Source organism: Tympanuchus pallidicinctus, unplaced genomic scaffold, assembly GCF_026119805.1.
Source record: "Tympanuchus pallidicinctus isolate F22 unplaced genomic scaffold, pur_lepc_1.0 scaffold10, whole genome shotgun sequence".
Taxonomy (NCBI): domain Eukaryota; kingdom Metazoa; phylum Chordata; class Aves; order Galliformes; family Phasianidae; genus Tympanuchus; species Tympanuchus pallidicinctus.
The window spans coordinates 3,302,698-3,327,883 of record NW_026294619.1 but is presented as its reverse complement, the minus strand read 5'-3'; positions in this window follow the sequence as shown (position 1 = coordinate 3,327,883).

Here is a 25,186-nt window from a genome sequence, read left to right as displayed (position 1 = left end):
GCTTTTTTGAGGTAACTCCAGACAGCAAGGCACAGCCGTTGGTTATATAAACTGGTATTTTCTACCACAGGAGTCAAGGGCAGCAGGATCACACAGAACTGGAAAATTCAAAGGCAACTTCATAATGATACAGCTTGAAATGCAGATGGATATGCTGTGGGTTTTGTTTGGCTCCACTACAAAAGTAAGGCCGATGTCTATCTGAACAAAATGCCACCAGCAGAAATCAGGTCACGGATCTGGCAGAAACCCTTCTCCTCTTCTCCATTTGCACCCTTGCTGTATTCTCAAGAACATTTTGTTGATGTTGTCGAGAATCCAGTCCTACTTACCCTGAAGGGCAAACTAAAAAGTATCACTGACTTCCTCAGATCAGTGCAGCAATGCGAGCTTGTATATTACATGATTTCTTCCAGTACAAACCACATCACTCATTAAACGCAGCAAAATTGACACTTGTTATTACAGATTCACCTAGATGCCTCCTTATAGGTAACCACATGGGAAAAAAAATGCAAACCACCTTTCCAAGACTAGATCCTGCTCATGAAAATAAATCATATTGACCTTCCCCATGACGCAGAGTTTCTCCTTTCTGGTATCTGTGTCTTTTTCCTACTTTGCTCTTTCAGTTTGAGTTCTTGATTTTATCAATTTGTAGTTTTTCTTTCTCTTTTTCTACTTCTAAAATCATTTTTTATGTGTTCGAGCACAGGCCAGATGAAAGACCTTCACTGCTGTCTCCTCTAGGCAGTAATGTTCTCCTAGGCCAGTGCTCGAGTCATGACGTACCTTTTTATTTGTGACATCAACTCTTCAGTCAAGAGAATGGACTGACTAGAAGAATAAGAGTTTGTCATACTTCCCAACTATCCAAAGGCTCTCTTCTTTTTCCCCACACACACCTTCCACCAGACATACAAAAGGCCCCAGTGCATAGTGCGTTGGACCTGTTCCTTGCCTTCTACAGCTGCGATACCCAACAACTGAAGCAGGTTCTGCTCATAAGCCAAAAACACATTACAGCTGAACTAAAAAGCAAATCTGGATCTACGCTGGCTCTGCAACAGGCCACCTCATGTGCCTCTGGAACTGAGACTTGGATAGGCAGCCAACGCTGCCTTGGTGCTGGCAGAGTGTTGAGGAGGTAATGAGGCAGGAGAAGGAGGGGGGAAGAGGAAATCAACCTACTGAGATATAGCACTTTTGATCCTGACGTGTGGCCCTCTGAGAGATGTTTGGACTGGAGACTGGAGGCCCAATGAGTGGTCCCCTCCAACCAACACTTCTGTGATTCTATGTGCCACCATCACACCCAGCTCTTTCATGTCAGTGCCCAGGCAGCTGGCACACACAGATGGTCTGGAGCTCTGCAACCAGGAGTTACCAACCTCATTACCAATACCACAAGTGTGACTGCAGCAAGCTACCTGCAGCAGGTTGTTTGCCAACAACTCTAAATGTGCAAGAGCACAACTTTGACTTGCTATGGGCACACAGCTCTGGATAAGTGCACGTAGCTAACACAAAAGCTCCTGCAGTTTCATTCCTCATAGTATTTGAGAGAGAGAGAACAAAGATAACCTGGACACATGCTCATATAGTAACACATTCAGATTAAAGTGAAGATGAATTAGTAGTCTTTTCTGACTATTAGCACTTTGATTCAGATTACAAATTTCCAAACTGAAGGGTATTGTGAGAAAATGTTTAGGCTTGGTCCTCAAGTATTTCAAACAGTAAAGTGTTACTTTTTTTTCTTTTCTTTTTGAAAGAGAACATCTTGATCCTGCTCGCATTGGGTAAGAAGCTGCTCTTCTGTACCATTTCCTTTCTAGGGCTGACTAATGGAAACCATGAGGGTTGAGATGCTGTAATTTGCAGTCTGCTAGTAAGAGGAACATCTCTCAAGGGCCTGGAGACATCAGCAGTTTCTGGAATCAGTGCCTGGGGTTAAGTACACATTCGTGGGCAAACTCTGCTTTTATCTTTGGATTCTAGTCCTGTCTTTTTCCTGGACATCTGTGCCTGTGACATGTGGTGGTGGAGGGAGGAGGAATGCACACTGTCATGCTGTTCTTTCAATTTAAATAACATCTTTTACATATTTACCTATCTGAGCAAGGAAAGGCCTCTTCTTTGCATCTAATCATCAGCAAACAGCAGCCACTGTGGCTTTTATCAATAAGCCAGTTTTAGTTCAGTCTGTAAAAATAAATAAATAAGCGCATACAGCAAGAAAGACAGAGAGAGAGAAGCGACACAGACGGTATCATTTTCAAAGAGTTTTTTTTTTTAACACATTAAAGAGCTTTTCTTTACTTTTTTTCTTTTTTAATTTAGTGACAGTCTAGGAAGGAGAAGATGAAGATAAAGGAAAAAAAAAAAATAAAAAGGAGATTTAATGAGGATGAGAGAGAGAGACTAAAAGGATGTTTCCTAATCTCAATGAGCAGTTAAGGAGAATCGGGATGGAGGGAAAGGATGAATCTGAGAGATAATTATTGGGGATGGGTTGGATCAGTAAGGGCAAGAGAAGAAAAAATGCAAGCCTACATTCAGAAATTCAGCCAAACCTGAAAAAGACCTGGTACCTTCTGCTATCTCATCTGAGGGCAGGCCAGTGTGCCTTCTGGGGGCTGCGAGGACAGTGTGGAATGGCAAGATACCACCAGAAAGACAGCTGCTCTTGTCTTCCTTGAAAACAATCTTCCTTGAAGCAGGAAGCAGTGGAAATCTCCTGAGAAAGACTGTTCCCTTGGCGCCTGTAAGCAAATCTGGAGTTTCTGATAAAGCCATTCTGTTGAATCCCTAGATGTATAGCCCAAATTTCATGCTGCTGGCCATAAGTAGTCAGAATTTCCTGCTATTTGCAGAAAAGGGAATGGTTCTGCAGTTAAAACAATGGATGAAGATTCCCTCGCTGTCTCTTGTTCACTGCATGATGCCGAACATATCACTTTGTCTTTTGTGTCTGACTTTTCCTGCCTCTAAAATACATGGCTTATTAAATGCGTACACATTTAATCCAGTTAGCTTTACTAAAAGAAGTCAGTATTTCACATCTCCGTAAGAAGCCTTCTGCTCCTAATGGGAAGCCTCCTCTTCACTTGCAACTGAAGCAGGTAGAAGCTAATTTCCTGCAGCAGGAAAAAATGACTTCAATCCCTGCAGAGGCTGAGCAATTCCAGCAGCTGCACGTGCTTCATAAAGACAGGTGCTAGCTGACACAGATTTGTGACAAGCCTTTCCAGCCTCACGGGGGACACAGTGACCCCTTAAGTCACTCCTGTTTGCAAAGTACATCGAGATCCTTAGATGGAAGGGGTTATAAAATACAAAATATCATTTGCTACCACTCAATCCCTCCCCAGAAAAGACATTTCAGAGTTGTCCTATTGTGACATCTGTTTTATTTTTTAATTTCCAGACGGTTGAACTAGATAAGGACCTGGAGGGATTGATTTATGAGGGGAGATTAAAAACACTAGATATGTACAGTTTAGTTAAATGATGGACATGATAACTCCTTACAGGAATCTGTTTTGGTATGGTGTTGTGTTTGTTTTTTTTTTTGGAGGGACAGAATGGGGAGAAAGGGAGGAGATGTGTAGCTTTAAGCTTTATTTTGTTCATAATTTGCTTTTATTTGCACTCAGTAGGAGGGATACAAGGGGTGCTCACAAGGGTGACACAGGAACGCAGAACAATCAGCAGGAAGAGGTACACTAGGTTAATATGAAGCAGTTAAATTGCTGTATGAAGACAGTTAGCTGGAGAGGGATTAACACAGAGTCTAGCACAGCTAATGACAATGGGGATTGAAAATTTGGGGCCTGGATCCTGCAAAGTGCCCACACACTGTAATTTGCAAGATCCAGGACTTAAACTGAAAACCAATTAGCCTTACGACAGGCTTAAGAAAATGAATCATGAAAACAGCTGCAATATATCACTGATTGGTAGTTTACAATGGAGGAGTGGAGAAAGGAAACAACATCACATGGAGTCCAGCAGAGACTCACTGAGAAATACCATCAAAAAGCCCTTTGTGCAGGAAAACGAAAGCAGCAAGTTATCTTCTAGTGGTTGACTCCACTGGAAGCTCTGTTAAGGGGATCAGGGCAAAAATGCAAGAACTCCACATCATCTGACGAACAATCACTGTATTGCCACCGTGATGGATAACATACTGTAGCTGAAAAGCAGAGCCGATCTCTCTACCTGCAGGCTCCTGGCAAAGCCATACATGGGCTGCTTATCAGCCATGCCAACAAATGGCACAAGGGACATACTAATTGTTTTTTGCCAATGGAAAACAGGTAAAAGGTTCCAAGACAGAAACAGTCATTTGGAGACATCTACGCAGTCATGGCAAGTGCTTGTGGGGGTACTTGGGGAGGCACCGGGAAGAGGTGAAGTCTCCTGGGAAAGAGAGTCTTCTGGATGCCGAGATGGAGAGGGAGAGTGTTGTGATCCCTGCTAGGAGTACAAGCCATTAGGTCTGCCCTTGGACAACTCCTCATGCTTCAGCACTGTATCAAACCCACAGCATTCATCACTGCAGAGTAATAAATTTCTCACTTGCTCTCATACCTCTGCCACCATACAGACCTGCTGTGCTATGAGACCTGATGCAAGCCATGGGAAACTCTCAAAATACCCCTGAAACTTTGACAACTTTACTGAAATGACAGTGGGGTTCATAATATCAGACCCGCTTCCAGAAGAGACTGAGAAAACAATTTATGGCAAAACAAAAGGATGGATCTTGAACCATGGGACCACCTCTTCTGCTTGATAATCCTTCTTTATGGAGGGATGTAGTTGAAGTAGGGCTCAGGGGCAAGCAGCTGGTATGACCCAACGATGCAACAGCATCAAACACCTCCTTCCTGAGCAAAAGTCCTGCTGTGAGTCATGCATTTTCCCAGGAGCCCTGCTACAACTCGTCCAGTCACTGCCTTAGTCTCCGAGGAGCAGGGGGTGCTTCTTGACGAAGTGATAGGCAGCTGGCGGCAGAAGCGATTGCTGTGTGGCAGATGAGATTCCACAGCACACTGGAGATGGAAATATCACCTTAACAAGCATGGACAGCCCCCAGTGGACTATAAAATTCATTTGGTGACTGAGATAATTCAAAAGAGCCAAGTGGCACAGCAATAAAAGCCGGAACACATAAATTTAAACTCAGCGAGCTCTGCAGTGCCCAGGTAATAAGTGACAAAACAACCCACACCCACACAGACTTATCGAAAACTGTCTGAAAGTCACAGTCCAGAGACCAGGGAAAGATGCACAGAAATTGTCTTTTTTAAAAGGGGAGGAGGGTGAGAGGAGTAAATAAGAGAAAAGCGCTTACACATCCACAGTATATTCATCCACAGGCCCAGAGAGCATCCACACACTTATGGCAGCTGTCCTGGGCACTATGCAAGCCACTTTTTATTAATTGTATTATCCAGACCAAACTAGTACATGTAAGAGGCTAAATACGATTCTCCAATGCACAAAGTTAGGCCACTTCAAGATGACAATTTCACACTACCTGCATGTAGCTGAGGGTTGATTATTGCAAACTACCTTCATTTTGCTTTTATGAACAACACAAATTCCCTTGTCCTTCATCTGCTCCATCCCCACTGGGATTCCTCCCCAGACTGCTCTGCAAGTGCTTCCCAATACTCTTCCCTCCCAAGGAGTTAGTTTGCCTCTTATAAGATGAACAGCCTAAAATTGTGATAATAAAAACTTTATAGCTCTCCATCATATTCATTCATGCTAATGTTCTCTCTCAGTGTGGATATAACAAAAACTTCAGTGAAGAAGAAGAAACAGAAGGCTTCTGATTGATTCACCAGCACGTTTTTCAGTGCTGGGAAAACAAGGCAGTACAACATAAAGTGTCCATCAAGGTCATTAATGACTGAGGGAGGAGACACAAGAGCAAGAAGATGTTGATCAATGACATGTCATAGTTTGGAGATGGAAACTGCAGTAGACATGATCCATACATCTCCACGTCCCCACAGGGAACAGTCCTAATAGAATAAGACAGGTGTCTTTATGGAGAGGTCCCAAGGGTGAAAGGGAGGTAGAGGTCTGGAGAGTGATATCAGCTGTTACGTGGAAAATTGGAGGGTCCAGAGATAGAGAAGATCTCCCCATAGTGCCTCAGTGCAAAGGTGGGGACTCCTGCATCTGGAAGGACTGGAGTGGTACAGAATACTAATTACCCATGATGATTAGAAAAGGGACACTGGCTCAGCTAGCTAATTCATTATAGCAAGTCCACCAGTCAACTGACTCCCTTGTCAGAGAGAGACAGACACTCTCACTGACATAACAGGCATAAGCATTTTGATTTCTGGGCACCGTGAGTGATGGCAGATGCCACACCTGTCCCTAGAGCTTAAAGCTGGGATCTTCAGTACCAACAGAACAAGCCTTCATTCTAAAGGAGTCATTTTACTTTTTAATAAGTAGCAAGGGCAGACACTGAAGGGGGACAAAGACTTCAAGAGAGTACAGGAACATCTATGATTTAGGTTTAACAGCCACTGTTCTTTTCCTCTCCCACACAACTGGTCTTTCCAGAATCAGTGCTGGCTGTGATTTATTACCATCACTAATTTTCTGTATTGAGGCAGCACATGGGAGCTGCATTTGCGGAACAGAAATCCACTCTGATAAGTATTGCACACACAAAGACCAAGGATACAGTCACTGCTCCAAGCACATTACAATTCAAGTACAGATTAGAGACCAAGATAAATACTGCCCTGTGATACACCTGGGCTCACTGTTGTTTTTAGAATCTTCCTTTATTAGTGAACAGAAAAGACTTGTGAGAATAGGGTTAAATATATGTTTAAGGAACCACAACCCCTTTTAGGAACAGATGCTGTGGAAACAACTGAAAAGACATCTTTTCCAGGCCTTTTTCTGCCTTGAGCTTTCTGCCTTTTTTTTTTTTTTTTTTTCTTTTTTCTTTTGGTTCCTACCTTTTTCCATCCTAGTAAAGGCATTTGCAATAAAAGCCAAGCTCTTCGCTGACTATGAGGTCATTTGCTCTTGCTGCTTATTTCCTTCCCCACACATCATCAGCCACTCTGTGAACCAAGGGCGCTGTGGAGCAGAGAAAATGCCACCTTGCAGGAATGGAAACGGTACTGCATCTCCATTTCTTTACTTACTAAGTATCATTCATTCTTACTTTGTTTTTTTTTTTTTTTTTTTTAGGACTTTTAAACTGGATCTTTGCATATGATGGCTACCACTGAGATCAGACTTCAGTGGAAGGTCAAGCTGGTCAACTCAGTACTGTGTACAGGTCTGACTATTTCAGTTTGTGAAATCTTATCCAAGCATTTCAACCTAAGTAACTGTTAGACCTGTACTGGCTCCTTTTACTATGAAAGCATAGTTCCCTACAGTAAACAAAACAAACTAGACTGGTCAAAGGCATTTTTATACCAATATCTGTTACAGACATGGAAGTTGTGCCATTAACTTTGCAGAGTCCAGAGAACATAACTAAAGGCATAAAAACCCCCAATGCCACAGACACTGCATATTCCTTCCTCATCCCTCTCACTTAAGATCAATTTTAGTCCTACTCCGCTCTGCAGGATGAAGTAAAGAAAGCTATTTCATGCACATCCCACACCTTGCTGACGAGGCTGAATTGTGTTGGAGGACATGACTAAAAGAGTTGTGAATTGAAGCCAATCTTGCTTGTCCTACAGACCCTTGCCAATGAGCCCTGGCAGGCAATAGCCATTTGGGGCTGTCACAGGAGGAAGGCGAGCTGCCAGCACAGAGAGCTTTCACAACTTAAAGATGCCATGTGTTCAGAGGGGTGTCCAGCAGAGAGAGGGACCTCTCTACTCTACCCTTCTGAAGCCCCATCTGGAGTACTGTGTCCAGGTCTGTGGCGCCCAGTACAAGAAAGACAGGGAGCTGCTGGAGAGGGTCCAGAGAAGAGCCACAAAGATGATCAGGGGACTGGAGCACCTCCCCTACAAAGACAGGCTGAGGGATCTGGGCTTGTGCAGCCTGGAGAAGAGAAGGCTGCAAGAAGACCTCATGGCAGCCTTCCAGTATTTATAAGGGGGTTGTAAAAAGGCTAAGAATCAACTTTTTATTTGGGTAGATAGTGATAGGACAAGGGGGAACGGTTTTATGCTCAAGGAGGGAAGGCTTAGATTGGATGTCAGGGGGAAGTTCTTTACAGAGAGAGTGGCAAGTGCTGGAACAGGCTGCCCAGAGAGGCTGTGGATGCCCCATCCATGGAAGTGTTCAAGGCCAGGTTGGATGGGGCCTTGGGCAACCTAGGTCTAGTATTAGATATGGAGGTTGATGGCCCTGCCTGTGGAAGGGGGGTTGGAACTTGATGATCCTTGGGGTCCCTTCCAGTCCAAGCCATTCTATGATTCTATGATTCACAGAGGCAAGGTCCTGCCCTCCTTTATGACTGTAATGGGCACCTTAGATGGCCTGTGAAGAGCAAGATGTACCCTGAACATCTTCTGCCTCCTGCATCAGGTCTGTCACTCTCTCTTTGTTGCTTTGCAAAATTATGGAGAAGATTATTCTGGAAGTTATTGAAAAACACTTGAAAAACAACATAGTCATTGGTCACAGCCGGCATGAGTTCACAAGGGGAAAATCCTGTTTAACCAACTGCACCTCCTTCATAAGAAGGTTACCATAAGAAGGTTATCTTGTGGCCTTCTATGATGGAGTGACGGCATTGGTGGACGAAGGGAATGCGACCGATGTCATTTACCTGGACCTGAGCAAGGCCTTTGACATGGTCCCCCACCACATCCTCATCTCCAAATTGGAGGGAAGTGGATTTGATGGGTGGACGACCCGATGGATAAGCAATTGGTTGAAAGGCCGCAGACAGAGGGTGGTGGTCAATGGCTCTATGTCCAGGTAGAGGCCGGTAACAAGTGGTGTCCCCCAAGGGTCTGTCTTGGGACCGGTGCTCTTTAACATCTTTATTAATGACATCGATGAGGGAATTGAGTGCACCCTCAGCAAGTTTGCTGACGACACCAAGCTGAGTGGTGCGGTTCAACACGGCAAAGTGCAAGGTTTTGCATTTGGGCCGGAAGAACCCCAGGCACCCGTACAGGCTGGGAGGAGTGGTCCTTGAGAGCAGCTCGGCAGAGAAGGACCTGGGGGTCCTGATGGACGAGAGACTTAACATGAGCCAGCAGTGCGCTCTGGCAGCTCGAAAGGCAAATGGGATCCTGGGCTCCATCAGGAGAGGGCTGGTCAGCAGGGAGAGGGAGGTGATTGTCCCTCTCTACTCGGCTCTTGTGAGGCCCCATCTGGAGTACTGTGTCCAGGTGTGGAGCCCTCAGTACAAGAAAGACGTAGAGATCTTGGAAGGGGTCCAGAGGAGGGCGACTAAGATGATCAGGGGGCTGGAGCACCTCCCCTATGAGGACAGGCTGAGGGAGTTGGGCTTGTTCAGCCTGGAGAAGAGAAGGCTGCAGGGTGACCTCATTGCAGCCTATCAATACCTGAAGGGAACCTACACCCAGGAGGGGAGTAAACTCTTCAAGAGGGCTGACAACAGCAGGACTAGGGGAAATGGATCCAAGTTGAAGGAGGGAAGATTTAGGTTGGATGTTAGGGGGAAGTTCTTCACAAGGAGAGTGGTTAGGCCCTGGAACGGGCTGCCCAGGGAGGTTGTGGATGCCCCGTCCTTGGACGTGTTCAAGGCCAGGTTGGACGGGGTCCTGGGCAACCTGATCTGAATGTGTACGTTTGGTGGCCCTGCTAGGCAGGGGGGTTGGAACTACATGATCCTTGAGGTCCCTTCCAACCCGGGTGATTCTGTGATTCTGTGATTCTGTTACCAATCTGGCTGAGCAAGAGAGGCCAGTTGATGTAATCTTGGCGGGTTTCAGCAAAACTTGTGATACTGCTTTTCACAGTATCCTTTTGGACAAATATACAGCATACAGACAGAGAAAAACCTATTACAATGGGTGAGCGGGTGGCTGACAGGTCAGACATAAAAGTTTGTAATTAATGGAGTTACATCAGACTCATGACCAGTCACTGGTGGTTTTCCACAGGGCTCCTTTTCTGAGCCACCATCACCGCATAACTGCTAATAAGTGAATTATAGGGGAGAAAGGCTTTTGCTGTGGATAGGCAAGAGACGTGTCATTTGGCTCTAAGAGTGTAAGGGAACAGAAAGGATTTAATTTTTCGGCCCCTCCACCAGCTCTTCATCCACCATGAGATGAAATAAACGGAAGACGGGCTTTTTGCATAAATTGGGGATATATGATTGATAATGTGTTATCTTGTCAGCTGGAGACACCTGCATGGCAGGTATTCATGCTATCAGAAGGGTTCTAGCTGGTGAAATACAGTTTGGTGCCGATAAGGGGACCCAGGGACTCATGGCATTGGCCCCATGAGAACAAGGGGATTAATGCTGATATTTTGCAGCCTGCTCTTATTGAATTCTGATTCCTTTTGACAAGTGAAAAAAGAAGAGGGAAAGAGTGATTGAGTTTGGGCAGATAAAAGACATAGGAGGGGTGGGGGTAGCTGGTAGAAAAGAAGCTGATGGATGGGAACACAGAAGGCCAGGAGATCTCTTGGGAATAAAGGAGTATTAAACAATTTTCTGATTGACTAAGTCTTGACTGCAAGACAGGGAATCAGGGCAGGGGGAGTGGGTTTGAGAAGTTCCTCAGAGTATGAAGATGCAGTTATACCACAAACAGAGCTAAATAACACAACTGTGGGAGGGAGGAAGAACAAGTCTCCTTATTTTGCTGGCATTTTTTCAACAGGCAGAACAGCCATCACTCAGCCTAATGCCTTGGGCTTTCTGCTCCTTGCCCATGGCAGAGAGTCCTGCTATGCACAGTGATCAAGCCCCTCAAAATATTCCTGTTAGGATAAGGCTTTCTTTAATCAGGAAGCACACCAGGTCACAGCAGACCTATGTGCAAGGAGTCTCAATCTGCAATACAAAGGGCTGCAAGCCACTGGGGGCACTGGCAGAGTCGGTGCAGGGAAACTCTGGGCTAGCCAAGTTCCCATTGTGAGAATCTTCAGGATTAGGCCTTTAGGTCTTTGTTTGTATCTGTATCTTGGGGAAAAAAAGAAAAAAAAAATCATTTTCTAAATCATTTTCTAAATCATTTGCAACACTCATGAAGGAAAAACCTGAAGGACTTCAGACAAGCAGTGGCAATGCTATGCATGTTCCCCAGGAATCCTCCTAGAGCTGGAAGAGCAAAAAGAACTCTGAAGGAGCAGATCCTCTGCACCACAAACATCTGTGGGAAACCTACCACACTAACCACACATACCGCCTGCAAAGAGGGCTTTTATCAGCAGCAAGCAGCATCAGCATGCAAACACAAAATATCAAGACATGATGGTAACAGCAGCTTGCCCTTCTAGGATGGGAAGGTCTGCGAGGCAGACACAGATGGATCCTTTTGGTTATAAGATTCTGTTTGTGGTTCTGTGAGCATGTATTATTAATACCCTACAGAGTTTTAATTAGAGCTGAGAGATTCATTCATTGTGAATAATTTATCTGATTAATTTTGCCTCACTTCTGTTCATGAACTGTCCACAAGCAGTTTGTAATTTTCTCAAATTTATTTGTCATTTGCAATTATTTGCTGACTTGTCTCTGTAAATAATTCTCAGTATATTGTTTGTCCACAAACTGTGCCCAGATAGTCGATATTCAAAATTGGAGCTGAGTTAGATACATTTCTGTGAAATATATTCTGTAAATCCCACTGTATGTTTTTGTTTTTTGAGTAACCTTTAGGATCAGGCTTCCATAGAGAATACTACTTTTTATGAGTTCAAAATTTGCCTCCTGCAAATAGTCTCCAATATTTACATAAAATTCAGTGCTCCCATGAACATTCCTGCCAGTCAATATACTCACTACAATACACACAGAAGAGAACACAAAAGGAGTGTTTTATCGTGGAAACAAATAGTTCTTTTGTTAACCAGTGCCCCAGTCTATTCCTAAGGGACCTGTCTGAAGGTTCATTTCATTTTATTCTTCTGTTTTGTTTTGCTATTCTGACTCCTATCGGTCAGGGGTTATGTTCTCTAAAGTCACTTCTCATACAAACAATGCTGTGCCCTGAATACTCTGTGTGCATCTGGCAGCCTGTCTTTCAGGGTCCCATCCAGCATGGGACACAGAAGGGTGCACCAGCCAACCATAATGCTGCCAGTCTGCCAAGTGGCACAACCAAGAACCCTGCCAAGCAAGTCCTGCTTGCTTGAGGAACAGAAAGTGCTATCTATAGGAATGAACATGTGGCAACAGGACACCTTGCCTGCTCTACCACAATTCAATTTGTAGGGCAGCTTTCCTGCAGTGCAACTTTAAAATATTGTTTGGCACTAAAGAGAGACATTTCTCTGCTTGCAGTGCTCAGGATCTAGTATAAAAAAAGAAAGTACACCTTTCCATAACTACTAAGCAACTTCCATTTTGTGGCTTTGAATTATTAGCTTCTGGCGTGGGATTGCAGAGGCACGTTATTGTCATCCGACAAGATGCTGCAGTTGCTTATTTTTACATCAGGTTCAGAGATGTATTTCAATATCCCGGAGCAACTGGGAGGTAAATATTTCTGTGAAAATTCTGTGGATGCTTGTTAAACCAGCATTCGCTGCTGCTAGGATTTGTGAGCACATGCAGCCATGGCATAACCAGCGACAGCACAGGCAGCAGTAACCATTTCAGCCACCTAGCCCAGCACCAGTGGAGCCAGGCCCTTACATTCCTTTCTGTGTTTTTTTCCTACAACTTAATCCATGCTGGTTGTAACTGCTGCCAGCAATGAGACTCCTACTCCATCTTTTCAGGTATTATTCCACATCTCCACATTTAAGTTCTTTGAGACAGCTTCCATCTTTCCTTTCCTTGTGCAATATTGTTGCTTTCAATTATTAATTACATCCAGAGACCAGAACAGACTGCCATGCTTGTGTTTTGCGAGTGCATTAAGGGTTTCCTGCTCAGCGTACCAACACTTTCCACATTTCCATTTTGCTCTATGACTAGACCTGGTTTTGCCCCACATATTCCCGTACTCTCCACTCCAAATCCCAGCAAAGTCAATGCCAGAAGCCCCCAGTTCTTATTAGATCTCAAACATCACTTCTGATAGTTACCACTCACATCTTATACACATGGCCCTTTTCCTCATCCTCATGAGCATCTGACTGCACTTTCCTCCTGTTTTTCTGTGATGTTACACTGCTCTCAGTGCTGAGAGCAGACTGCTGTATTAAAGACTAGAATGGGTAGGCAATCCCATTTCTTTGCTTTGCATTCACTATTTGCATTTCCCATGGCCTTGTGGGTGAGTATTAGCATCCTATAGAGCTCTGTGGGTACATGCAGTATTAACGTCCTATAAGGTTTTGTAGACATTCATTATTAACACACAATAGAATCTGTGTAGATACATTATTAATACTCTCTTAGCTGGCAAGAGAATGGTGATATTTTCATATGAGAAATGTAATTGTTTAATATCAAACAGTATTATTTCAAAGATTTAATTGTGTAATTGGGGTCAGTAATCGCTTGGTCGTTCTCAGAGCAAGATGAACTTGCAGGCTAAAAGATTTATTGTCCTGACAATAGAGAGCAAATTTTAATATTTCTGAAAAATTGAGAACTATTAATCCTGGCATGTGTTACTCTCAAACACAGCGAACTGATAAAACTTTGATCTAATTTTCCCTTTGAAGGGGCGTTGGTGGGGTGCGGGGAGGACGGTTAACTGTATGTGGCCTGCCGCTGAAAGCATGGCGCAGCACAAAAGGCTGCCCGCATTCGGCTTCCCAGGAGCTCAGGCTGTGCACAAGGCAGCTATGGCAAGAACAAACCGTTCTGTCTCGCTGTGCTGGAAGGGGAGGGAAGGCAGGAGTGGTTTCCATGACCACAGGCGGCTCCACAGTCATTTCTCCAAAGGATGCTGCTTGCATTGGCACCTGCTGCACACACGCTTTCCCCTTTCTGTGAGTGCCAATGAGTGTTTGCACCCCAGATCAACTCATACCAGTGCCAGCGGACGGTGAGCTGCCATGACTATGTGGATAATGTGTCTGAGTGAAGCTTATGAATTCTGTTTGATGCTAGGGGCTCCAGCTTTAGTGGAGGACTCCAAGATCTGAGAGGTTCTCATACCTTCTCTTTTTTTCTCTTTTTTTTTTTTTTTTGTATTTTCTTTTCTGAGGTTTTCTGCCTCTAAGTTGAACTAAAATCCACAGGAGGTGACAATGATAACAGAATAGGCCTGTTAAACTTTGATGGCATCCACTCAAACAGAGCACAAAAGAAAACCAGCTGGCTGCTGCCTAGGGCAAGCTGGTTTTCCAAGCTGAAACTAAGGCTGGAAGTGGGAAAGAAGGAAAAGCAGAGCACCTAGCAGTGCATGGCATTGATGGGAACACACTGTGGAGGTAGCCAGCTCTTATAAAAGCCAGAGCATTCCCTCAACCACTGACGGTGAAAGGCTGTGAGGTCTTTGGTGGGTACAGGAATACAGAGTCCTTAGGGGCCAGCAGGGAAAAGTAACTGCCATGTATGATTTTCCATGCCTTGCACATACTCATGCTAGTAAAGAATGTCTGGGATTTCCGAATCTTTACAATCTCTGTGCATAATTTTCACTTTAAGTATGATGGGTCCCTGAGGAAAGGGTCTATAAACTCACCCTGCCTACAAAGCTCTAATAAAAGGTGTACCCTGCTCCAGAGCAGTGAGGACTGGCTCCAGTGCATACAGCACACAGAGCATAAGACCAGCTTCTATGGAAAGGGAAAAAAAGTACTTGAAGCAGGGCAGGGGAAGAAAAAAAAAAAGCGAAGCAAACAGCCTGTGCAGGCCAAGAGAAGCTTATGGCTACTTGAAGCCAGGATGTCTGGATACAACAGCAGCAGCCTGGCATGGAACAACCTATGGAAACTATATAAAGGCAATGTAACAGAGATGAAACCACAGATAACAGCTTGTGAATACAGATGGGCTGCTTAGCTTTTTGCAGATGTGGGCATTACATTTGCAGCTGAGCCCTGGGATCTCCTAATGAAAAAGACTGAGAAGTAGGATATAATACAATTTATGATAACGATCAACAGGCAACTGTGTGTTTTTCACAGATTCAGAAAAGAGCTGTTCCTGTTAACAGTATTTGGTATTTCATTGCTTTTAGACTATTCTGCAGACTTGCTGAAAAATATAAAGGCAGGAACAACTTTTTAGTCTTGCTGTACCCTTCCCTTTCCCAGCTACTTTGGCTAGGATAGCCAAGACACAGCCTTGTACCTGCAGTCTTCTTGACCACTTAATCAAAAACTCAAGGATGAGGGGCCAAATTTGAACAGCCTTGATTCTACTACTGACCTCTTGCTGACACTTCTGGGTGTGAACATCGGGAAAGCTAGAGCCAGCTATGGAGAAACACAAGAATTTAGGCAGAATTGAAACCATCTGCATGGACTCAATGTTTCTCACCAAGCTGGCTAGACATGAGAGCTTTGTCTCATTCTGAAAAACAAAAGTGTGTTTTTGCCCAGAGAGAATGACAAAAACTACTGACAAGCTTTGCAACCAAGATGTTTTGATGTGGAAAAGATGTCTAGTTTGCATGAAGAAGATTTATTTTATTTATTTTTTCACTCCCTGTGCAGTATATGTAATCTATATTTTTGTTTCCCAAAGGGTGTAAGAAAAGAGCTGAAAGATATTCCATGAGAGGCAAACTAACACTCTGGCAAAGGAAATCAGGGGAGCCCAGAAAAGCCGTGCTTGCTAAGTCAGGCTTCATGATCCTGGATTCAATTTCTTCTACGTACAACCTGCCCTGTGGTCCTCTAAGTCAAAAGCTGAAACTTGCTGCTAAAAGAGCAGGTCCTGCAAAACGCTGCAGTGCCAGTTCAGCCTGGAGGTCTCACTTCTCTTTCTTCGAGCAATGCTGCAATTTACTGCTTTCTCTGCATAGAATGACGGCCATTCTCTGCTTTACTGAAATAGCTTCCTCTGGCCAATGCCAAAGAAGGTGGCCTTATTAGACCAGTAACTCACTCCTGAACACAGTGATCCAGGTATGACAATCCCCCAGCACCTGCCTCTTACAAAAAAAAAAAGAGCAGCAGTGAAACTGGAAAATTACTCTCTTCCCTCACTCCTCTCCAAATGGTGTGAATGTCAGATCCAAATCAGGACCAGCGACAGAGAACATGGAGGAAATTTCCTTTTGCTATGTTATTTGAAGGCAAAACAACTAGCAAGCCATGCCAAGGGGATTAAATGAAAAATCACTATAAATTCACAGAGGATGCTGGTGCTGTTAAAAACACACATCACATTAGGACAGATGGTAGCTTTATGCAATGTCCTGCACTGAGGAGTGAGGTTTGCACTGCAGCAGGGATTCTTCAATGGGCTCAGGCTTACCCCCAGCAGCACTCTGGCTTCAATGGAAGCTGCTTCACCAGTACAGACAGCACAAGTCTGCCACCTCCCCTCCTTTCCCAGACATGTTCCACTGGCAAGCAGGGGAGGGGGGCTTTCTCCCTCATCCTACCTCTATGGCCCCAATAGGGTCAGCTCATTCTCCCCTAAACACTCCTCTCTGTTTAGTCACGTGGATATTGGGATGTTTCTATATGAGAGTGCACTGGTGGGCATATATGCATAGACACATCCATGACATACTAAGAGATTTAACCTCCCTATTGGGATGGATTAAATGTGCAAGCCTCATGAAGCAGGGTGTTTCTGCCCTTGCCCAGTGAACTCTTGGATACCTATGAGGTAGAAGGGCTGGAAAATTATGTCCACAGTGCTTTTGAAGAGGCAGAAGAGAAGTAGAATGTTAGGCAGAAATATTTTCTCCAGGACTCTGAACCCATCAGTATGGCCTACTTTTAGATGCTGGGTAAAACATTACAAACTGTTTGCAAAAACAAGGTGCCAGCATCTCCTATGCTTGAATCGTGAAGGATTCTCCCCAACACTTTCAGCACAAGGGCATTTTAACTTGCTTGCAGGCGTGCAGAAAGATGCAAAATAAGACAAACTACTAGAAAAGAGAAATGGACACATACTTCACTTCTGAAAGGGAAATGAGGACTGCCACAGAGGTGGTTAATAAATAGGTTTAGAATGCATCTGTCTAGTCATGGTGCTCCATTTTGTGCCTATGCAAGCATCTTAAAATGAGGTAGCAGGTAAGGAGAAAAGGCAAGGCAATATGTCCACCCTACAGCAGGACCTGAACCCCAGAGTGGCAATCAGACTGCTCAGTGGACTCTATCACCAGAGGAGAAAGAAAGGAGGAGGGAAAGAAATCAGAGGGGGGAAAGAAAGGCAGGACTAATAGCAACTCTAAAGCAGAGAAGTGAAGAAAAGAGATGAGAAACATCACAGGAGAGAAATGACTAGCTGCAGACTAAATGTATTAAAGGGGCAGATTTATAGTCTAAGTGGTTATGCAAGTCCCTTGAGGGTTTGCTAGTAGAGTAAACCTGTCATGGATACAGACTGGCTCCGTGGCAAGGCAATCCATGGGAAAATGTTTGGCTAATCCATCCCAGTGGTCTCCTGTGTGGTCCCCAGAATGCTCTCTCAGGGCCAGCCTGCTCACAGAGCACTGTAGAGGGGTTGGAGAGGACCCTGTGGGACCCACGGGAGCACTAAGCTGGGAAAGCCACCTGGAGAGATGTGAGGAGCATGTGCACACTGACTGCATCACCTGCCAGGCCAGGCTGCACGCTTATCAGCTCTAAGACCTGTGCATGTGTGTCCATGTTGGATGCAGCAGCCAGAATTCACACACTGGGTGCCATGCAGTTCCACCCTAAATTCTTTTCTCTTCTCACTGCTTCTTTAGTTGCTGTTGCTCCTAACAACTGGGTGCCAAGCACTTAGACTTATGTGCTCAACTTGCAGCCACTGCAACACAATTCATTCAGCGCTCCAGTAATTCTGAAGCTGGCCTCACTTGTAGTTCGATTTGCACAAAGTCCAGGACACAGAGTTCCCAGTAAATTCTTCATCCAAAAACCAGTTTAAAATCCAGTAGGGTAACTAATCAGGGCTTCTGCCAGCCCTCCTTGCTTCCTCCACAAGAGCTCTGGAGTCGACCGATATTCTCAGGTTAGTTTGAGGCTGCTCCATTTCCTCCCTTGGCACAATGACTCAACGTGCTCTATGAAAGCAGGCATCTCAGGCATGGAAACCAATTCGCCATGCTACCTGCAGAGGTTTGGTCATGGAATATTGAAAGCTTGAATTCAAACCTCATTGAAGCTATTACAGCTATAAAGAGGGAAGTGGGGAGAGCTAGGAGGAAGGAGAAAGGCACTGAGGTCCATTGCTGACTGCAGAAGCATAACAGGAAAGCAGCTTTAAATACCCTGAAGCGAGAGAAGAGAATGTATCTCTCTGTATTGCTAAGCTGCTGGGAAAATGCTATTGCTCTTTACCGTTTCAAAACCAGGACAACCTCTAGAACCTCAAGTATGAATGATATGCTACTGTTCAGCGACCCAAAAGAGAGGAATAGGAAAACACTCAGTGTAGAGCTTCACTAATTGCACATCTGTGTCATACTGTGCCTACTTGAGAACCTGTGGAACTCACTGTTCCATGGTAGTAGAACAGCAAGTACAAAAACCCATAGAAATAAGCTAATATGAGAAACTTTCAAAATCTGAATTAAAAAGAAAGTCTAAAAATGATTAACGGGGAGATGAAAGAACCTAAGATGCAGATACGAGCAGTTCAGAATGTATACTATATTTGCACATGGTATGAAATAAAAGTTGAACAATACCTTTGTTTGACTGCATAGCCCAAAATTGGTGCAATGTAAGTGACTGACAGCTGCCTCTGATCTACCACTGGTCATACTGAAGATGGGATGAGTTACCAGACTATAGGTCAGTGCTTGGATAAGAGTCTCCCACGGACATCCATCTTTTTTTTCCCAAAGACTTCCTGAGATGTCTGCTTGCAAACAGGGATTTTAAACTCTCTGTTCTGATCATCTAGCAGTATCCTCAGCTCCTGACTTTCAGCACTGCTCTCATTTGCTTGCCCAGAACTCAAAATGGGGAGTAAAATGACAAAGGTATAGTGTTTCTGTGGGTGTGCGTGCTCCCTTCCTGGATGTGTAGATAGATCTCTGCATCACATTGTATCTAGTTCCCATTCACATGAGGGTGATTGGGGAGTCCCCATTCATCCTACAGTGCAGGACTTCAAGAAGACATAGCAGACTCAATTCATGTGTGCACGAGTTGCTGCACCCCACATAGTCTTGCCTCTATGCTGAGCTAGTGACTCATGAGGGAGCTCCGTGCTGACTCAAGCGGTGCAAGGAGTTACAGCACAGCCCCAGCTGTGCCCACACTATGGCTGCTGTGATAGAGCAGTTGCTACTAGCCAGGAGACAGCTTTCTGCTGATTTGCCCATCAGGCATCCCTGCTCCTGCTGAGCTCACTGAGAGGCACAATGCTGAAGGCCAGTCACAGAAGATTGGGCCAGCCAGAGGATGAGTTGTAACTTGCATTCCAGAGAAGAAACAGTTCCTAAATCAGCATAACCTTGCAGAAACCCAGCAGCAGTGGCAGCACTTGTTAAGATCATCAGAGCTCTATGAACGGAGCTGTTTTCTATAAAAATGATGGCATAGTTATCAGTGTGCTAAAGAAGTGGCACAGGAACGTGCCACCTCATTCCACCTCTGAGCAGCAGCTTCATCAACAAGCAGGCATTAGAATTCCTTAATTCTGTGCAAGATCTGCTCTCCGTGACATCAGTATGGGGCACATCTTGGTGTATGCTAGACTGTGCTTTTGCAGCAGAAACAGAAGGAGAAAAATCCCAGCTCGTTCACTTTTATTACAGGAATTTCAGTAGATGATTATTTAATAATATGGTAACGTCTAGGAAGCAACCAAGAACACTCTGTAATATGCTAAGCATTGTCAAAGCTCTGAGCAAGAAACAGACCCTGTTCAACTGCCTGCAGTCAGCTAGACCGTCAGCTGGACCTTTGTCACTGCATGGTTTCTGACATTGCTAGAGTGCATTAAGGGGCTGTATTTCATTCTAGGTACCTGTGTTTACTAGTTTTCTTTCTATGGTATCTCAGTACCTCGGGGTAGCATATTTGCATTCATAATGCTTCTGTAAGGTGGATGCCACTGTCATATTGCAATGGTGAACTCAGGGAGTAGAGGGCTAAATGACCTGCCTGACAAATGGGTCGTGTATGACACAGCAGGGAATTGAACTTTCTTTTCTCAAACGCCAAACAAGCCTCCTAATTGCCACCTCTTCCTTCGAGCACCTTCCATTCACTTTATACATAGTGACTGGGCAGTTCATTTCCTCTGTAAATGTGGATGCTTTCCCCCTGCAATCTCCACTGAACACAGTGCAAGCGATATTTATCTTAAAGATCTGAGCACTCCCAAACACAAATACTCCTCATCTGATATTTGGGTAGTGTTGGAGGCCTGCTTTGATGCCTTTCCTCTCTTCTGCTGTCCAGATGAAGGAAATGTGAGAGCAGAGAGATAAAAATACAACAAGCAATAATCTTTATGATCTTTTTGGGAGAGGAATAGGTGCTGCAAAACAGACGCTTCTTCCAGTACAGCTCAATAAAGCTGAGAGGACTGCTCCCTTTATTGGTAGTCACAGACACCCTTTTCTTCTTTCTGCCCAGCACCAGGGCTGAGCTTCTGCCACCCTCTGCTTGGCAGGATGTGCTGTTCAGCCATCTGCTGTGGCACAAGGACGAGGTGAAGCATCCACACTCTCATTTGTTTAGCAGTCTATTTGAGGCATGGGTTATGAATGAGTAGCATGGCTGGAGGAGGTGGGTTTCTGATCACTGTCTGGAGGGAGCTGTGCTTTTACAAAGGGGTTACAACCCGGGTTCGAGGAAAAGAGGGATTGTTCAAACCAAGCCTTGTTCAGACAGACTGGGGCTGAAGAAAGCCTCATGCTGAGGCACAGAGCACAGACAAGGATTGATGGAACAGAAATTTCTCACTTGCACATTGCTCATACGCTGCTATTCCTCCTTTGCTAGTAAATATGAATTTACTGAGGCTCCTACCGAATGCTACTTGTCTTTAAATGTCTCCTGCCAGCACTCAATCTCCCATCTCTCACTGTTACGTAGCAGCCGTGAACAAGGAGACACACTCATCTCTGTCCTACCTTACAGTGTCTTTCAATAGGGAAACAGATGGTTTAATATATTCTCTGCCTTCCTCTGTTCGATAAATCCTGGCGCTTGCAGAAATGTTAATCTGAGAGAGCCCAAGGGATAACTTTTTGTCCTGAACAGATAAAGAGTTCCCATCCCATATATTCCATTCTCTCCTAGAAATACCAGTTGTAGGGATGAGAAGTACCAACCCACACTACAATTTCTGTTTTTGATCTCTCCGATAAAGCAGCTAGCAAGGAAAGCAATGATCAGCCCCCTTGCAGAGGTCCGCCCTGACTAGCAATAAAGAGAAACGAGCACACCTCCAGTTCTTCATATACCAGCTCCTCCCATGCAGCGTGGCTGGAGAACACACAGTCCATCACGGCAAATGGCACATGTGTTGACACAGTTTTTCCCAGCCAAATCCACAGAGCCACAGTGACAACAAAATTACAGAACAGCCTGGTCACTAAATTACCCAGCAGCTATGAGACGAGCCTTCTGAATTGCCTTGTTATTATTTCCCTAATACAGTCTGTTAGAGCATCTGGCAGGATGGGGTGTTTCATGGCTAAGCATGCAATAAAACCATGTGATTAGACAGTTAACTGTCTTGTGATAACAGGGTAGGGATTTGCAAACAGTTAAAGGAGGAGGATTCTCTTCCAACCAAAATCCAACCAAGAAAGCTCAAAAGTTTCACTCCAGACTGAAAGACACATAATCATCCACTTCAGTAGAAAATCCCGCATTTCAGAAATCCTCTTTCACAATGGGAGATGGTTTTTCTTCATGCTAGCATCACACATTCACCTGCTGGGAACTGGACACGTGGCATGACAACAGATGAGAGCCCACCCGGTCTGCATTCCTTGCCTAATCAGCAGAGATGCTGAATACCTCCTGAAGGCCAAGGAAAACAGGTGCACCCCTGAACAGCCCAAGATCACAGCTCAGAGTAAGCAGTGGGAATGTAAGCAATCTCACTAAATTAACCCTTACAAACCACCTTTACATTCTAATTACTGGGCAGCACAAAGGGCTATGCAATCACCCTGTATCCCTATCCCTGTCCCACTCACTGCTCCCATGATGGGGCACAACTGGAGAGCAGGCAGCTGCTATTCTAGCATCTGTTCAAGCAAACAACAAAAGTTGCCCTGAAGACACAGCTCCTGCGTAGCCCATGCTCAATAGGTCAGGCTGTGTCACAGACCTCCCAAGAGCCAGATGCTACATAGACGGGCATCCCCACAGTATGATCAGAGCATAAGCCTTTTCCACTTGCAGCCATCTCCAATCAGAGGAGAGCACCTTTCCTTGGTATTTCTCTCCTAACAGCTCTTTGGCTTTCACATTTTACTGGAACAGCATTTTGATTGCTCTTCCCCTCCTCTCCCTGGCCCTGCTAACCAAGCAGGTAGGCGGAGAGGACACGGATATTTGCATTTATTTCATATGCAGCTCTGGGACAGCTTTGACCTTTTTCTGTTTGTTTACAGTCTGTTTGCATGTGTCCAGCAATATACATTCCCTTGCACCTCACACCCACTACAGTTTCAATTTTGTCCTCGCTCAGCATCCCTCTACCACAACAGGCGAAGCTGAGCATATCCTCTGCATAGGGAGGAGTTTTGTAAACCTTGGCTGGCTGAACAAGAGGCTGCTTTTGCTCACAGGCAGAAACGGGTTTGAACCTCTCTCTGCTCCTGTAAGTTTTCTCCAGTTTACATGTTCAGCGAAATTTCAGACTCACTCATATCTTCTCAGAAGAGAGATGCCCATGTCAGATCTCCCCAGCAGACTTACCATGGGAGAACTCGCAGTAGGCAGATTACTCATTGCATTCAGTTTATTTAGCAGATTCCGTCCTTTTTGTTCCCTTGCTGATAGATGGTCTATGAACAAATTTTTTATGCATTTATTATTGTTTATTATTTATTTATGCAAAATTGTTCAATGAATATTTTACATGAGTAAATTTCAGTCTGAGTGTTTGTAATGAGCTTTCATTCGATTAGAGTATTCTGAATATTCATGATGTCTAATTGGCCATCTCAGTCACATGGCATTCTTTCCTGTCCCGTTATGCAATGACTTAACTTTTATTAACTGCTTTTGCCCCAAGGAAATTCCATCTCTGGACTGAAAGGATCACATTGACTGGCTTAAGTTGTCTTTCTGAAACAAATAATTGCAAAAAGTGTCACCATCCAACAAAGGCACAAAATAATAAATTGTGTAGTTCCGTAACACACCATAATAGTGTGCATGGTCCTATCTCTGCTAAACAGCCACAATGACTTACTGCAGGAGTTCAGTTAACCATTGAAACAGTTATCCCCTTGCATAAGTAGAGTTACAACATATGTCTTAAACTGAGATTCACACATTCTTTTCAGCTCCTACACAAAATGACTGCTATCAATAACACCACTCATTTTGACTAGCATTATTAGCCAAAAGAGGCCAACCAACTATTAAAGATTGCTTGCTTCCCACACAGAGAGGCTTGATTTGCTATTTCCAATACCTCCCGAGTAGATGAACGTAGGATGCCAGCTCCAGGTTCTTCTTTTCCACATCTATTCCCAGATTTACATGTCCTTATCCAACAGTTACAACAGATGAGCTGCTATTTTCCCTTTATGCTCCAGCTTTAGCTAAACTCGTATTGATGGTAAAATTTCACGTGCTGATGACAAGTAGTTGAAAATACGCTGAACAGTACAAATCATGTCCAGTAAAAGAAACAGCTCTGAGGCCATTTCTCCATGGCACAAAGCAGAGCTTTGCAGAGAACTGCAAGCCAGTTTTGGTACTAGAAACAGAGGCTCTATGTGAAAACAGCATCCCATCCTGTTGAGGACATGAGATGAAAATGTCTGACAAACAGTTTCCTAACTGGCTATCTCGCTCCACTGACTATAAAGAGCCTGCAGCCAATATAGTTTTAGATACTAATGTTGTTAAGTTGTAGATAATTAGTAATAGGCAATTAAATAGAATCATCATAGAGTCATAGAATGGCTTGGGTTGGGAGAGACCTTCAAGACCATCCAGTTCCAACCCCCTGCTGTGGGCAGGGTGCCATCCATTGGATTCACTCCTCCTGAATAAGCTTGATAAGCTCAGGAAAAGACATGGTATAAGGAAGATGTATTGGAACAGCAGAGAGCATAATGAAGCCTCACACTAGCATTGCATTCACTTGGTGACATGCACAGCCCACGCCTGACATCATTTTCCCACCATTTCGGATGTTGACATAGTGCAGAATTCTGCACTCTTCCTGGAGTAGTGCTTTCTGGAAGAAAAGAAAAAAAAAAACAACAAAAAAAACCCCTCTTTATTCTTTCTCTGTGTCTGTGAAAAGAGAGCTCCAGCTCAAACGCTCTAATTCTTTGCTGTGGGGCTATGAATTGAAGTCTTATGGGCTGAACATGCAATCGAATGCGGGAACACAGACAATAAAGTACTCCAACACTTTTTTCAATCAAGGAAATTACATGATATTAATGCAAGCTAGCTTGGGGTTGACTTCACCTGTGTAAAAGTCAGGAAAGTTAAAAAATGATGGTTCCCACAGCAACCTTAACTCACCCATGTTGCGGATATCTAATAAGGCAGAGTTAACAGCATACACATGAATATAAAATACTACTCAAGCAAATCTCAGCCATCAGATTGCATTAATATTGATTTGTTTCATTTAATAATAGATTGTCCTATCATTGCTTTCAAGAGAGCTTTTTATGAAACTATTTTTTTTTTAAGTAAAGATTAAAAAAAAAAAGAAAAAGGGAACATATTTTATTCACGTTTGATATTTTAGAGAACCGACATTGTTTCTTCATTGGAAGAAACTGACAAGCAGTCAGGTAGAATACAGTTTCTGCTTTCA